Consider the following 16716-nt stretch of genomic DNA (forward strand, 5'->3'; position numbering starts at 1 on the left):
TTGGCTATTAAAGTGACTTTTCTAGTCATATTTTCGGTTGCCTATAAGAGTGACTTTTCAAGTCATATTTTTTGGTTGGCTATTAGAGTGACTTTTCTAGTCATATTTTCGGTTGGCTATAAGAGTGACTTTTCAAGTCATATTTTTTGGTTGGCTATTAGAGTGACTTTTCTAGTCATATTTTTCATTTGGCTATTAGAGTGACTTTTCAAGTCATATTTTCAGTTGGCTGTTAGAGTGATTTTTCAAGTCATATTTTCGGGTGGCTTTAGAGTGACTTTCAAGTCATACAAGAAGGTGTAATTCTAGAAAAGGTTCCCTCAGTGTAGTGGGAATCTTATACAGTGATCTGGGCTATTTTATCCTGGGGACGTCGTGGTTGATAGTCTGCTTGCACAATTTTTGGCAGTGCCACGAAACGTCTTAAAGAAAGTGACATTGTCCGTGACTCAGCCAGTAATTTTTTCGGTTTGCCATAAACTATTGTTCCAACAATTTTAAGACGTTTTGGTTCTGCTATGGCTACCGTAGATATTACTGGCTCGAACAGCAATGACCTCAACAAACCTTTTAGGTTTGAAGGGTATCATTTCAAACGTTGGAAACAAAAGATGATGTTTTCTATGAAAAAAGTTGTCTATGTTTTGAACACTGATATTCCAGTGATGCCTAAAGATGCTAAGAAGGAAGTGAAGGATAAAATGACTATGGAATTAGCTCTTTGGAATGAAAATGATTACCTATGCAATAATTTCATTCTGAATGGGTTAGCTGATGATCTCTATGATTATTATAGCCTATATAAGTCTGTCAAATTAGTTTGGCTGGCTTTGGAAGAGAAGTATGATACTCAGGAAGCTGGGACTAAAAAGTATGTTGTTAGCTGCTACCTGAAGTATCAAATGACTAATGATAAATCAGTAGAGTCTCAATCCCATGAGATACAGAAAATTGCTCAAGAGTCATACATAGCTGTGATAACTAAGATTAATATGATTGGAGGATCAGATGGATGGTGGGTAGACACTGGCGCCTCTCATCATGTCTACTATGATCCTGCTATGATTAAAACATACACGAATGTTGAAAATAAGAAAGTGTTGTTGGGAGATGTCATACCCTAATTTCGTCCGGGGATTATAATTTGATGATATACAACCATTGATTGGTCGCTTCGAGATATTTGGTACCCTTTGTTGCACAATATGTGAAGTCCCGAGACGTGCCGAAAATCAAAAGGAAGCAGGCTTACGCGATCCATGAAAATTCCGTGATGTGACGGAAATTGAAAGGAGGTATTTTTCGCAATTCGTGAGTTTTCGTAACTTCTTCGAAAGCTAAAAAGGAGTAAATACATAATATGTAAGGACTCGTAACCTTGCGGAAGGAAAATAAGTATCGTTACGAAATTCGTAAATTTTCATAACGTTACGGAAAAAGAATTACCAAAAAAGGTAGAGGGGGTGCATTTAGTAAAAAGGGGGGTACAAATAGCAATCAGGCCCACTTGGGTCTTCCAGATTCTTCCTCCAGAAGGCTGTTGCTTCTGGAGGAAGCAACCTGGCTCGCCTGGGCAAGCTGAGCTCGCCTGGGCGAGCTAGGTGGCAAGCTCCTCCCCTATTTTGCTATAAATAGGGGGAGGAGTGAAGGGAGAAGGGGTTCAGCCTTCTTGGCACTTCTTATTCTCTCGAAATTGCTGAGGAAAATTATTTCCGTGAAGAAAATCCAAGCCGAGGCGCTTCCGTAACGTTTCCGTAACGTTTCCATGAGTAATTACGCGAAGATTCTTGACCGTTCTTCAACATTCATCGTTCGTTCTTCGTTTTTCTTCAGTCTTCAACGGGTAAGTACTTCAAACCAAGCTTTTCAATTCATTCTATGTACCCGTAGTGGTCCACATTTTGTTTCATGTATTTTAATTCTCGTTTTCATTCGCTTTCTATACCCCCTTTTGACGTGCTTAAGTCATTTCTCGCCTAATCTAAAAATAAAATAAATTTCCACCGATCATTTGAATTGTAGTATTCGTTAATTTTTTTTAAAATGAATTCCGACCGTTCGGTCGTGCCGTAACCACGTTGGAAATAAAAAAAAAGGTAAAATAATAATATAATAATCAAAAAATACCTTTTAGTAAAATAAAGCGAAAAATCAATCGGACGTTTTCTCTTTGGGATTTCTCATTCTTAATTGAATTGACTAATAACTAAAGTGAAACTAAGGCTAAAATCAACTCGCCTAGTCAAGCTCGTCCACAAAAAATAGGGTTTTGAAAGTTTGTCATTTCAGTTTCTTACCAAGTAAAATGGATCATTTTTAAGGTCCAACGCCTTAAAATGATCACCCTTCAAGTAAAAAGAATCACTTGATTCACGCATAAAAAAGAACTACGTAGGTCTGATTTCCTCTTCGATGGAGGGTACGTAGGCGCAAGAGCCCCGCTTTTGTCGACCTCAAAAAAATAAAAAGAAATAAAGTTAAGGTTACACAATTTCCACAATTCTCAAAAATAGGCTGTTGTCCTTTGAGACAAACGTGAGAGGTGCTAATACCTTCCTCAAACGTAAATACAACTCCCGAACTTAGAATTTTCATTTTGACTGGTTTCCTTCGGTTTTCCCGACGTTTTCCACAAATAAATGTTGGTGGCGACTCCGCGCACCTTTCCTCCTTTGGAAAGCGCACCCGTGAGCCTTGCCTTCGCTTGCCCGCAAAAGGGCACGCTGCGACAGTTGGCGACTCCACTGGGGACCTTTTTGTGAGTTAGGCCTATTCTAAGGAATTGTGGATTTGTGAAACTTCGTGTGTGCATTTTTTGAACTGTGTAAAATGTAAATAACTGTTGTCTATTTCGCATTCTTTACACTGCATTCTAAGCACCCACGGGTTTGAGTAAAAAAGGGGCCCTATACCCGGGTTCATGGGAATTTAAGGAGTGGAGGTGAATCTATCATCATGCTAGGTCTTCGACTTGCTTGATAATAGTGAAACCTCGTCTAGAGCTTTCTCTCTTTATAATGTGTTGTCACTGGTATTCCATACCGCCACAATATTATTATCTTGAGTGATGATACCTCTAGAAAACAGCCGTGTGAGTTATGAATTGTTGGGGAGTAGTTATTAGAGACCCCTAGATATTGTCCTATAGGTTCCCAAATAGGGGCAAAGAGCAAACGCGCTCCGTGCCATTCGTTCTCATGCATTTTTTGGTAAATAGCACAAGTTTATAGTTTTGCTAGTGATGTTTGGTTTCTTTAGAGTAATATGTAACCTTTTTAATACTACGTTGAGGCGCCATCATGCCTAAAACGTAGCATTAAAGTTGGATCTCTGCAGTCTCGTATGTGTGAATTACCCCTTTGTGTTGTTTTCTTTCCCTTTCATGCATGCGCATCTGCATCATACCGTCACACATGCGTTGTATGTGGGTCTTGTCTTTTGTCATGGGAAGCCGGAAGATCCATCTCGTCTTCTTAACTGCACATATGGGGCACTGTGCTCCCCAAATGCGCAATAAGGAGAGATAATTTTCTGGGCTCTCGTGTCCGTAAATGCATTCATATCATGCACCGCATAAACATCTCTTCAGCATCATAATGAACATATCGTTCCTGCATTTGTCCATGATGAGCGTGAAGAAGATAATGGAAGCCAATGCGGTTGCAATTGCCGCTACCAGCATTGTTGCTAAGGTGAACCCGACGTCCCCATCCGGCATCAACCAAATGAATCATCCAACCTCAGATATGGTAGGCAAAGATTTGGGAAGTACGGGCGGCCCCCATTATGCGCAAAGTCAAAACAAGCATGCCTTCCCACCATATGGCTTGCCTCCCAACTATACACCATCCAATGTAGCGTACACTCCCAGTGAGAATGTCAATAACTCCACTCCCATACTCATTGAGAGCCGACAACCCCAAACTGATCATGCACATGTCTCTCAACCCATGGGTAAGACACATGAAATGCCCCACCACAATCTAGCTGACTTCGAGCCTTGCCTCGGATATGCCACTGAAGGGCAGGCAATTGGTGGTATACCCCTACAAAACCCTTTGGAGGGTCCTCAGTATCACCCACAACTACACCTCTTGCATTCCACGACAAGTAAAAACCCTCATGCTATGTCAGAAATGGGAAAGTTGGATCATCTAGAGGAAAGGCTCATGGCCATTGAAGGAGGTGAAGATTATGCTTTTGCTAACCTAGAAGAGTTGTTCCTAGTACCCAATATCATCACCCCTCTCAAGTTCAAGGTGCTGGACTTTGACAAGTACAAGGGGATTACTTGCCCCAAGAACCATCTAAAGATGTATTGTCGGAAGATGAGGGCATACGCAAAAGATGAGGAATTGTTGATACACTCCTTCCAAGAAAGTCTTACCGGGGTAGTTGTTACCTGGTACACTAACTTGGAAACTTCCCGAGTCCATTCTTGGAAGGACCTAGTGGTTGCCTTCGTTAGGCAGTGTCAGTATAATGTCTTCGGATAGGATGCAACTATAGAACATGTACAAAAAGGGGGCATAAATCTTTCAAAGAATACGCCCAAAGATGGAGACCTGGCAGCTCAAGTGGCACCTCAATGACGGAAAAAAAAATGATGACAATAATAGTAGACACATTACCAGATGGTGGGCTAGACACCTTCAAGCTTTGATGATATGGTCTTCACCGACGAAAGGATCAAAGTGGGTCTAAAAAGAGGCAAATCTGATCATCATGCTTTGATAAATGCCAAAAAAAACTAGGGCAAATGAAGAGGGTGAGAATGAGGGAAAAGCCCATGCTGTGACTGCCATTCCTATACAGCCAAGTTTCCCACCAACCCAACAATGTCATTACTCAGCCAATAACCAACCTTCTCCTTACCCACCGCCCAGTTATCCACAAAGGCCATCCCTAAAACAACCACAAAGTTTGTTTACCGCACTTCCAATGACGAACATCACCTTTAGCACAATCCAAAAACACCAACCAAGAAATGAATTTTGCAGCGAGAAAGCCTGTAGAATTCACCCCAATTCCAGTGTCCTATGCTGACTTGCTCCCATATCTACTTGATAATTCAATGGTAGCCATAACCCCAACCAAGGTTCATCAACCTCCATTTCTCCGAGAATACGACTCGAACGCAACGTGTGCTTGTCATGGAGAAGCCCCGGGACATTCCATTGAGCATTGTAGGGGCCTGAAGCGTAAGGTGCAAGGTCTAATTGATGCGCGCTGGCTGAAATTTGAGGAGAATCGCGTGTAAATCCTGACATTGACAAGAGATGCCACACATGGGGCAATTTTGAAAGCTGTTGTTAGATGTCTCTAATGACCCATCAGGATTTTCAAGTTTGTACCATTATTGTAAACCACAGTTACAATGTTAAAAGAAATCGATAAAGTTGATATCTTTGTCCCTCATCCTCTCGCAAACGCATCTTTGCTTATTCAACTTTCACCGGAATGTGGGTGCAAACCATTGGTCTGTTTGCTCAAGCGACCTGTGCTCCTGAGTTTGGACTTCCAAGACCGTTCAATCAAAGATTACTCGTCTTGCACGTTGGTGGGGGTGCCGTAAATCAACAAGTAAAGTTCAAAACAAATAAGTTTCAAAATAAAAATAAAAAAGGGAGTTCAAAAAGAAAAGAAAAAAAGCATTTGATTGACTGTGTTTTCAAGACATTCATGTGACCTCATTTTATCATTCCGGAAAGTTTGTCTTTTTAGAGAGAAGTGAGTTATCAAGAATAGGATGTTGGATAAATGGCCTTAGTTACCTTAAGAAAAAGGGGGGTTGAATTAAGATACAAAGATTATTCCCCAATTAAACTTTCACTCTCTCTTTTCGGATTAACAATGCACACAGGGACAACCCTTCCCTTGTGTTCAGGAATCCTCTACAACAAGAGACCCACGGTCTCTTAATCCCTTTTCAGAAATAAGAAGAAGAGAAGAAGAAATCTCTCTTAAAAGAGATAGATTGTACAATGAAGATCAATCAAAATTCCTTATTGAATATGCAAGTGGTTGACCAAGGAATCTTTTGAGAGGATAAAACATTTCAGTTCAGAAAAACTCTTAATCTTTTGAGAGGATAAATTTTTTGGGCAATGAAAACTCCCTGTAAGTTCGTGTTTCCAAGTCACCTTTGATGGCCATTCATAAACCATTTGAATAGATGTGACTCTTGGAAATTATATTCTGAAAATCCCCTCTGGTAATCAATTACAAGACTTGTGTAATCGATTACAGGTTTTAAAAAAAATTTGAATTAAAATGTTCAATAAACTGCTGGTAATCAATTACCATCCATGTGTAATCAATTACACGTTATATTTTGAATTCAAATTTCTAGTGACTTGATAAACATTTTCAGTTGTTGGTAATCGGTTACCAGAGAGAAAATCTCAATTTGAAATGATAGAATTCTTTGGTCAAACCTTTTGTTTATTCAATTTGGAAACTTCTTCCTAAGATTCTAGAGATCAACTTGATCATATATCTTGATTTTCTTGGATTCTTGGATTCTTGTCTTGAATAAAACTTAGAAGCACTTGATCCTTTAGCATCATCAAAACATCTTGCTTCTACATAGGAGTCATTTGACTTAAATTCATCAACTGAAAAATCCTTCAACTATTTCTCGTCCTTGGAAAATTCTTTTTGCAAGAATCAACTGCTTCTTTCATTCTTCCTCACTACGAGGTTGTGAAAACAAGACAACAATTGGTACCTCTAAGCCCTACACTGGGGCAATGAAAGGCACCATGCATAAACCTCAAACGAATCTAGGGGCAGATTAGAAGTTCTCACCCAATAGGTTCCCAGCTACAAGGTCATGATGAAAGACAACAATTGATACCTCTAAGCCCTACACTGGGGCAATGAGGGGCATCGTGCATGAGCCTCAAGTGAACATAGGGGCAGATCAAAAGTTCTCACCCGTCGATGTTTTTAATCAAGAAAAAAAGGGAGACAAACCCTGGAATTTCAATAGATTGATTAAACGTCAAACGGCTCCATTGCCGTCACTCCAAAATGGTCAAGTGACTAAATCAAACAGAACATACACTCTGAGGGAGTTCCCGGAGAGATTTGCAAAAGATAGGATAAGGTTAAATGAATTATCACCTTTTTCAAAAGGACAATCAATCTGTGTTTTCCAAAAAGATTAAATCAAAATCAAAATCACAAAATAGGGAAAGAATGTCATGAACATTGTACAACTTTCCATTGCATTGCATTGTTTCATATGAGGTCAGCGTTACCAAGTTTCACAACAAAGGTTGCATGCATCTGCATCCCTAAAAATCATGTTAACTGCATAGATTTCCTACATCTCGTGTCCAATCTTTTTGGATGACCGGCCCTCTCGATGAGTCGATCTCTTGCTTTCTCATAAAGGTGGACCCTTGGGTACTAGTACCTATCACCTTTAGAGGACCATATGTCCTCGCCATCAGATGACTGCGCGCCCTCGCCTTTAGAGGGCTACGTGTCCTCATTTTCAGTGTGCTCCATATCCACACCTTAGAAGAATATAAGGTCCTTTGCCCTTAGATGCTTAACCGAGACTTGCGCTCCCGGTTAAGGGGCCAGTTAGTTTCCTTTTATCAGTTCCTGGGCCACCCCTTGATATTGGAGGGCGATCAACTGTGCGAGCACATCCAGAAAGGGAGGCTATCACACATCTACTATGCATACCGGGGCAAGATTTCACCCGTGCCGCTGCAAAAAGACGAGTGTGGATCATGCGCACCAACATGACCACTTTTACATGGATATGGATGACGTTGCTATTTAGTAACATTCTGCCCGGCGACCATAATGCCAATCTCCCCCTGCAGATGTATCGGTTGGTCTGTGCCGTCATGACATAGGTAAGTATGCACATGGTTCAATTGATTTCTGATGTCATCTATTGTTTGCAGAGATCACGCCCACAAGACGCCCGGTGGGCCCGAAGAAGTCCAATAGGGCCGTGGGGTTTCCAGCTCTGGTTACGGGCCTCTATCAGTCCTACAGGGTGCCTGTTCCCCCAACGAGGTCATGCCATCGTGACATAGGTAAGTATACATATGGTTCAACTGATTTCTGATACCATCTATTGTTTGCAGGAATCGCACCCACAAAGACACCCAGTGGACCCGGAGAAGTCCAACAGGGCCCTGGGGTTTCCAGCTCTGGTTACGGGCCTCTGTAGTCCTACAGGGTGCCCGTTCCCCCCGGCAAGGTCATGTCATCATAGGTAAGTATGCACATCGCTCAACTGATTTTTGATTTCATCTATTGTTTGCAGGGATCGTGCCTGCAAGACACCCAATGGACCCGAAGAAGTCCAACAGGGTCTTGGAGTTGCCAAATTACCTCTGGAAAGACTTTGATTCTCAAAGATGTGATGCATACTCCAGAGATGAGAAAGAATCTGGTTTCTGATTTTTATGAAAATAAATTTCCTTTTAAATTAAGGGATAGTGGGGGTACTTCATCCAGTTATCTTCCTGCTATTAGTAGTGAAAATCTTGCACAACCAGAACCAGATATAGAGCCTCGAAGAGGTAAGAGAGCAAGAATTGCTAAAGATTATGGGCCCGATTATATGGCTTATACATTAGAGGAGGATCCATCAAACCTCCAAGAAGCTTTGTCTTCTTTGGATGCTGACTTGTGGCAAGAAGCCATTAATAATGGGATGGATTCTTTAGAATCTAACAAGACATGGCATTTAGTAGACTTGCCTCCTGGCTGCAAACCAATTAGATGTGAAATCATTGTTGTGTAACAACTTTGATATGAAAGAGCTCGAAGAAACAAGTGTAATCCTTGGTATTAAGATTACTAGGTCAAAAGAGGGAATTTCTCTGGATCAATCTCACTACATTGAGAAGATCTTAAAAAATATGACTACTTTGATTGTAAACCTACTAGTACACCATATGATCCAAGTGTAAAACTGTTTAAGAACACTGGTGAAGGTATACGACAAATTGAGTACGCAAGTATCATTGGCAGCCTTAGGTATGCCACTGATTGTACTAGACCCGACATAGCCTATGTTGTGAGATTATTATGCAGGTTTACCAGTAGACCTAGTATGGAGCACTGGCACACTATTGAAAGGGTAATAAGGTACCTTAAAAGAACCATAAACCTTGGATTATATTATAAAAGGTTTCCCGCTGTACTTGAAGGATACAGCGATGCAGATTGGAACACTCTTTCAGATGATTCCAAAGCAACCAACAGCTATATATTTAGCATAGCTGGTGGGCCTGTTTCTTGGAAGTCAAAGAAACAGACTATCTTAGCTCAGTCCACTATGTAATTTGAGATGATAGCACTAGCAACTGCTAGTGAGGAAACAAGTTGGCTGAGAAGCCTACTTGCAGAGATTTCGTTATGGGAAAGACCGATATCAGTTGTGTTGATCCATTGTGATAGTACCGCGACTATTGAAAAGAAATTGAGAACCATTATTACAATGGTAAGAAACGACAGATACGTCGTAAGCACGACACTGTTAGAGTGGATCACGTACGCATTGATGATAATTTAGCAAATCCTTTGACGAAAGGATTAGCTAGAGAGAAGGTCCATAACACTTCTAAAAGAAGGGGACTATTGCCCTTACTGCGATGATCATTCATGATGGTAACCCGACCTAAATGACTGGAGATCCCAAGAACTAGGTTCAATGGGTAATAACAAGTTATGAAGTGATATGAGATGAACATGCTGTTATAAGTGAAAGCAGCATGATTCCTGAAGTAACAAGAGGATGAGTTATGAAAAAAAAAATTTGTAATTCTTAATGAGATCTATACTCTATGTTGAGTGGAGTACCTAGGCTACAGGAGTACTCTTGATAGACTCACCTATGTGAATGTTGAAGTGGGGGCCGCTTGATATGAAATTTTGGGCAAAAATTTCCAGAGCATTCACTATACCGGGATAGACGTGCATGGGCTTTAACGCACGGGCTTTATAGAATACACCTATGAAAAGGTTGTGTGTGGTTTGATGTCGGAAATAGAGTTCAAGACTTCGAGTCACTCTAGTAAAATCTGGATCTTACTCACTATGCAAAGGTTCAAGTTGTATGACACCTTTGTTTATGCACAATTTTATGAAATCCTCGAAAATCTTCTTTTCAAATTTCAAGTGGGGGATTGTTAGAACAAAGGATAATATGGATGAAAGTTTGAAAAAAGAAAGGAAAAAAAAAAGAAGAAAAAAAGGCTTCAAGTCCCACATCGCTCAGGATAAAAACTTGAATAGTGTTTCACTCACTATATATAGAGAATTCATTTCTTCATTTTTCCTTGCCCCAGTTGAGAAGCATTTCCTCCACTTTTCTTTCTCCCTCCCATATTTCAACCGATGCATTTCCAGCAAACTTCTCCCTCTTTCTTTCTGTAGCTCTAAAATTACGGTTGGCTATAATAGTGACTTTTTAAGTCATATTCTCGGTTGGCTATAAGAGTGACTTTTCAAGTCATATTTTTTGGTTGGCTATTAGAGTGACTTTTCTAGTCATATTTTCGGTTGCCTATAAGAGTGAATTTTCAAGTCATATTTTTTGGTTGCCTATTAGAGTGACTTTTCTAGTCATATTTTCGGTTGGCTATAAGAGTGACTTTTCAAGTCATATTTTTTGGTTGGCTATTAGAGTGACTTTTCTAGTCATATTTTCGGTTGCCTATAAGAGTGACTTTTCAAGTCATATTTTTTGGTTGGCTATTAGAGTGACTTTTCTAGTCATATTTTTCGGTTGGCTATTAGAGTGACTTTTCAAGTCATATTTTCGGTTGGCTGTTAGAGTGATTTTTCAAGTCATATTTTCGGGTGGCTTTAGAGTGACTTTTCATGTCATACAAGAAGGTGTAATTCTAGAAAAGGTTCCCTCAGTGCAGTTGGAATCTTATACAGTGATCTGGACTGTTTTATCCTGGGGACGTCGTGGTTGATAGTCTGCTTGTACAATTTTTGGCAGTGCCACGAAACGTCTTACAGAAAGCGACATTGTCTGTGACTCAGCCAGTAATTTTTTCGGATTGCCATAAACTATTGTTCCGACAATCACATAAAGAAGACAGGTGATAAACATAATTAGGGGGCTGAAGTACAATGGCAGTGCATCTCTTGAATTAGCAGTTCATTTGCAACATATTGATTCTCATTATATATATATATATATATATATATATATATATATATATATATATATAATTTAGTATCCAAATATATTAATCAGGCTTGTCCTTTCTGAACATATATAACACCACACCAATCAGAAAGAAGTGGTTGTCAGTTCACTGTATCAATAGAAATCATCAGAGAAACTAATCTAACTCCACAAATGCAGAAAGACATAAAGTAACTTTATTTTTTATATCTCATACATTACATGTAATCTAATATTTTGAGTATAGTATTGAATTGAATTAGTCATTGCCATGATGATTGAATCATGATACTCGAGCCAGAAAGATTAATAAGATCATTATCAAGCACAAGCAGAAAGAACAAACTTTTTTTAATCACCGAATACCGTCCTTAAGGATAACCATGACAGCTACCATCACTATCAAAGACACAGCATAAACCTGAAGAGAAAATGTATGTCAGAAAACTATTATCTACATACGCACTATTCTCTATTATTTTTTCTTTTCTTTATACCTACACCACATTGATCGCCTAATACACTCCATAATAAGTTCTTGTGTAATTCTATTCCAAAATAGAGTATATATCATCATCATATTATGTTGACCAATGACCACAAATGCAAGAAATTAAAAACTCAAATTGTGAGTAGAACAGCTCATAGGATACCAACTATCCCAATCTCTAATGCATGTATCATGATCCACACAGCGAAAAGAAGCCCAAAAAACACAGTGTTTATCTTATGTTTCACCTTTTATGATTTATCATATTTTTTATAAAAAATATCAACCTATATCTTTCAAGCATCAACATTGCTTGGAAAAGAAGAGCCAAGTCATAGTCAATCACAAGAAAATCAAGGGTGGCGGTGTCTTCGCCTCAAATTGTAGAAAACAAGTGATGTTGCTCCACCCGTAATCATGACCTCATCAAACAAACAGATACATACATATTTCATCAATATAAGGTAAAAAATAATTATGATTATCAAAACAATTAAGCTGTAAAATTGCCACAAGTACAAAGCATCAACATTGGTTGGAAAAGAAGAGGCAAGTGATGCAAGCTCCATTGGAGCTTGTAGGCCTAGGATCTTCTTCATCAATGGATTCCTTTGCTTCTTGGAAGATGAATGGCAGTGGAATGGAGAAGGAAGAGAGAGAGGAGACGCCACTTCAAGGAGAAGATGAGTCTAGAAGATGCTCACCACCATAGGAGGCCATGGATAAGAGCTTGGAGGAAGAAGGAGATGAATGAAGGGAGAGGGAGAGAAGAGCACGAAATTTTGTGCTCCAAATGAGCTTTGAAATCTGAAGTTTAATATTCAAATGATCAAAGTTCCAAAAAAATGTACACACATGACCTCTATTTATAGCCTAAGTGTCACACAAAATTGGAGGGAAATTCAAATTTCACTTGAATTTGAAATTGAATTTGTGGAGCCAAACTTTGGAGCCAAAATTTCACTAATTATGATTAGTGAATTTTAGTTATGGTTCAGCCCACTAATCCAAGATCAATTCCAAGATTCTCCACTAAGTGTGCTTAGGTGTCATGAGGCATGAAAAGCATGAAGGACATGCACAAAGTGTGACTATATGATGTGGCAATGGGATGTAGTAAGCAAATGCTCACCTCCCCCTCTAAAATTTAATTGGATTGGGCTTCTACCAATTCAACTAAATTTATTTCCAACCACACACATCAAATATCCACTTAGTGCATGTGAAATTACAAAACTACCCCTAATACGAAAACTAGTCTAGGTGCCCTAAAATACAAGGGCTGAAAAATCCTATATTTCTAGGGTACCCTACCTACATTATGGAGCCCTAAATACAAGGCCAAAAAATAATGAAACCTTAATCTAATATTTACAAAGATAAGGGGGCTCGTACTTAGTCCATGGGCTCGAAATCTACCCTAAGGCTCATAAGAACCCTACGGCCTTCTCTTGCATCTTTGGCCCAATCTACTTGGAGTTTTCTATCCAATGCCCTTGCGGGGTAGGATTGCATCAGCAAGTCATATCCAATCACTGGCAAATCAAGAGTGGATAAACTTCCACACAAACACCTATAAGAGAAGAAAATATGAAGATAAAAGCCAAGTGCATAAGTAGTTTTTAACTTCTGGGAGAAGCTCAATTCATTTTATCCTTTTTACTTTCACAATCTAGAAGTAATACCCTAATGACAGCGTGGAAGAAAACATGAATTATTGTAACAAATCATAAAACCTAACAACATTCCTTCATAACAAAATAACTTAACTTTAATCAAAGATACCTGAATGAGACTACTGGTCAATTGAAAGTCTCTAATGATACCGGTATAACAATATTCCCAATGTTTGATCGAGATGCATAACAAATTCTAAACACAATAGCATCTGAACTCCTTCACACCCAAAATGTAAAATATGGCTTACATACCCCCATTATTGGATACCCTTTGCAAACACACTTTTAATTTTGAAATCAAGCTCACAACTTGAAGGAAGGGTTTCAAAGCTATACCATCACAATGACTTTTATCCCACAAAATATCATTTAGCATGATCCTCTCCTCAAAGAAATTAAACAGGTAACCATATTTATAATTTATTTACATTTTTGTCCACTAATTAATACTTTTATTAAAAAAGGAGTCCACTTCACCACAACAAACAACATCAAATGAGTGAGATGGAGAACTAATTGTAAGTCATAGCCCAGAGCTACAAGCATCCTACAAGTTAAAAGGTGCATCTTCATCATTTAATGAAGAAGTTTATAAAATCTCACAAAGTCCATTAAGAAAAAAGGCTAATAAACAAGTTGTCACAGGTCGAAGTCCAAAGCTACAAGCATCTGAGAAGTCAAAATATGCATCTTCATCATCAAATGAATTTTATTCAATCTCAAAAAGTTCGTTAAGGAGAAAGACAAATAAATAAATTGTTTTGACATCAAAGTTTAAAAAGAAGCACACAAAAGAAAAAAAAATTCAACATCAGGTCACCAGCAAAAGGAAATAAATACAAAAAGTCTATTTAAATGAAAAAAAAAATTGGTGTTTCATTCGCATCACTTTTATGTGCTTTATCATTATGATTGACTATTTATCTTTCATTAAATATATATTTTTTAGTTATTTTATTATGTCAATTTCACTTTATTCTTATAGTGTTCTTATAATAATTATACACAACGCTTACTTCTATCTTCATATTAATCAACTTTAGTTCAGTGGTCAGCCTCCAATTTTGAAATATTTCCTTATAAATATAATCATAAAGAAAAAATATCTTAATTTTTATGTAATTTTTTATCTCCTTTAACAAAAAATAATATAAAATATCATTGACAGTTATACTTTTAAATTTGATTTAGTAAATAAATAATTTATTTAAATATTTCTTTAATGATTTACAAATCCGCACAACGCGTGGATATTTGTCTTGTTTGAGTAACACTACTAGAAAGCGCGCTTTTTATATCGGTCAAAAACGACATTCTACATCGGTGCTCAACCGATGCAGAATACGACGTCGTTGTTAGTGTTATGTTTCAACATCGTTCCAAAATCCACCGTTGTAGAAATATAACGTTTTCTACATCGGTTCTCAGCCCACCACCGATGTAGAAATTACATCTTCTAAGTCGGTCATCCCTTGGTAAACGATGTAGAATATGTTCGTTTCCACATCGGTGCTGATGTCAGGAACGATGTGGAAATATGTAGTTTCTAAGATGGTGTTGATGTCAGCACCGTCTTAGAAACTACATATTTCCACATCGTTCCTGACATCAGCACTGATGTTAAATGTTGAATTACCTACAAATAAATTTTAGATAAATTAAATCAATATTACGATATTATCAATATTGCTAATAATCAATAAATATTATTATATAATATTAAAATCAATATTTATAATTAGAAAACTATTTTATATCTTACTAATAATCAATAAATATTAGTAACATATAAAATAGTTTTCTAATTATAAATATTAATTTTAATATGAAAAGCTGCATATTTATAATTATAATATTATCTAAGTAATAATCAACAAATATAATTAAACATTCATGAAACTAAGTATATAGTTGCTGATTGGATAATTACCATTGGTATGACTTTGAAGATAATTATATAAAAATCATCATTATCCTTTAAAAATCACACAATATACACAATATATTTCCATAAAGAAGAAACCACACAATATACACAAAGCACATTATAATATTATGGTCTTCTAAGAAAATAAAAATTATGGGAGAGAGAGAAACCTGTATGTTCTATTTAGAAACTTTATTACTAAGTTTTAAAGTAACTTATCATGAGAGCCATCTTAAATTAGATTCATATCATATAAACAAGCTAGTCAAACTAACTTAATTAGTACTATAATACATAGTTTTAATTATCGTAATCGGTTAGACATAACTAAAATCTTTTTTCCTTAAAAAAAACTAAAAACTTTAATCAAATAAATCTTTTTAATTATAATAAAAATAAATCTCATAATAAATAACATGCAATAAAATGTGAAATTGTTGTCAATCCTTCCTACCATGTCATTTTCCCAAGTCTGATATATATCTACTACTTCCTAACAACTAAAAGAAATGGGAAATTTACAAAGAAGCAAATTAATTTTTTTGTTAATGTCTCTCCCTGATCTTAATGGTAATATGCTATAAAAATATTAAGAAAACCAATGTTCACTTACCATTGAAAAGGCGAGACATCTGGGCAGCTCAAAAAAATATACTGTCCACTAGAGTACTTAAATCCTTGTGGTTTAGCATGTGCAAGGCCAAGACATTTCCTGGGTAAACTGCAACCTGAATTTTAAGAAGAAAATGTTAAATTTTAGTATAAGGTCATTTAATAGCAAAAATGAAATTAATTCAAAGAGAGAAGGTAAAATTTATCAAAGGAAATAACAAGGCATTAGAAAACTTATCTTCACTATTTCCATTTTGTTCGAATCTTCTTCTTTGTTTAGCATAGTGTATCACTTTGTTGTCTTCAAATTCAACTTTAGCCCAACCAATGTCATCTTGAATATATTCCTGAAATCAACAGCGTGCATAAGCAGATATTTAGCTTTCAGGCTATCTAAATGATTATGTGAGATCATTTTTTATTAACAACATCATCTTAAATTTTGATTAATGTAAGATCAATTTCATGACCTATCTCATATCCTGAAAGACAAAATTCATGACCTATCTCATATTTCGTAATATGTAGTTCAAAATAAGGATGAGGAGCTAGTTCATACCCCTACTAAATGTCATTCTTCCTCTTTGGAAAAATCTCAAACTATTAACCCCAAATGACGCACAAAGCACGTCATGAATTCACTTTTATATATCCAATATTTAAATAATCAATCTTCTTTTCTTATTTCTTACATAAAACATATACCTTATCAATGTTCTTTTTATCAAAGGAAATAACAAGGCATCATAAAACTTATCTTCACTATTTCCATTTTGTTTAAATCTTCTTCAGGGAAGAGAACCAACAAGATACTAGTCATTGCATT

The sequence above is a fragment of the Glycine soja genome, chromosome 15 (assembly GCF_004193775.1).
Source record: "Glycine soja cultivar W05 chromosome 15, ASM419377v2, whole genome shotgun sequence".
Classification (NCBI taxonomy): Eukaryota; Viridiplantae; Streptophyta; class Magnoliopsida; order Fabales; family Fabaceae; genus Glycine; species Glycine soja.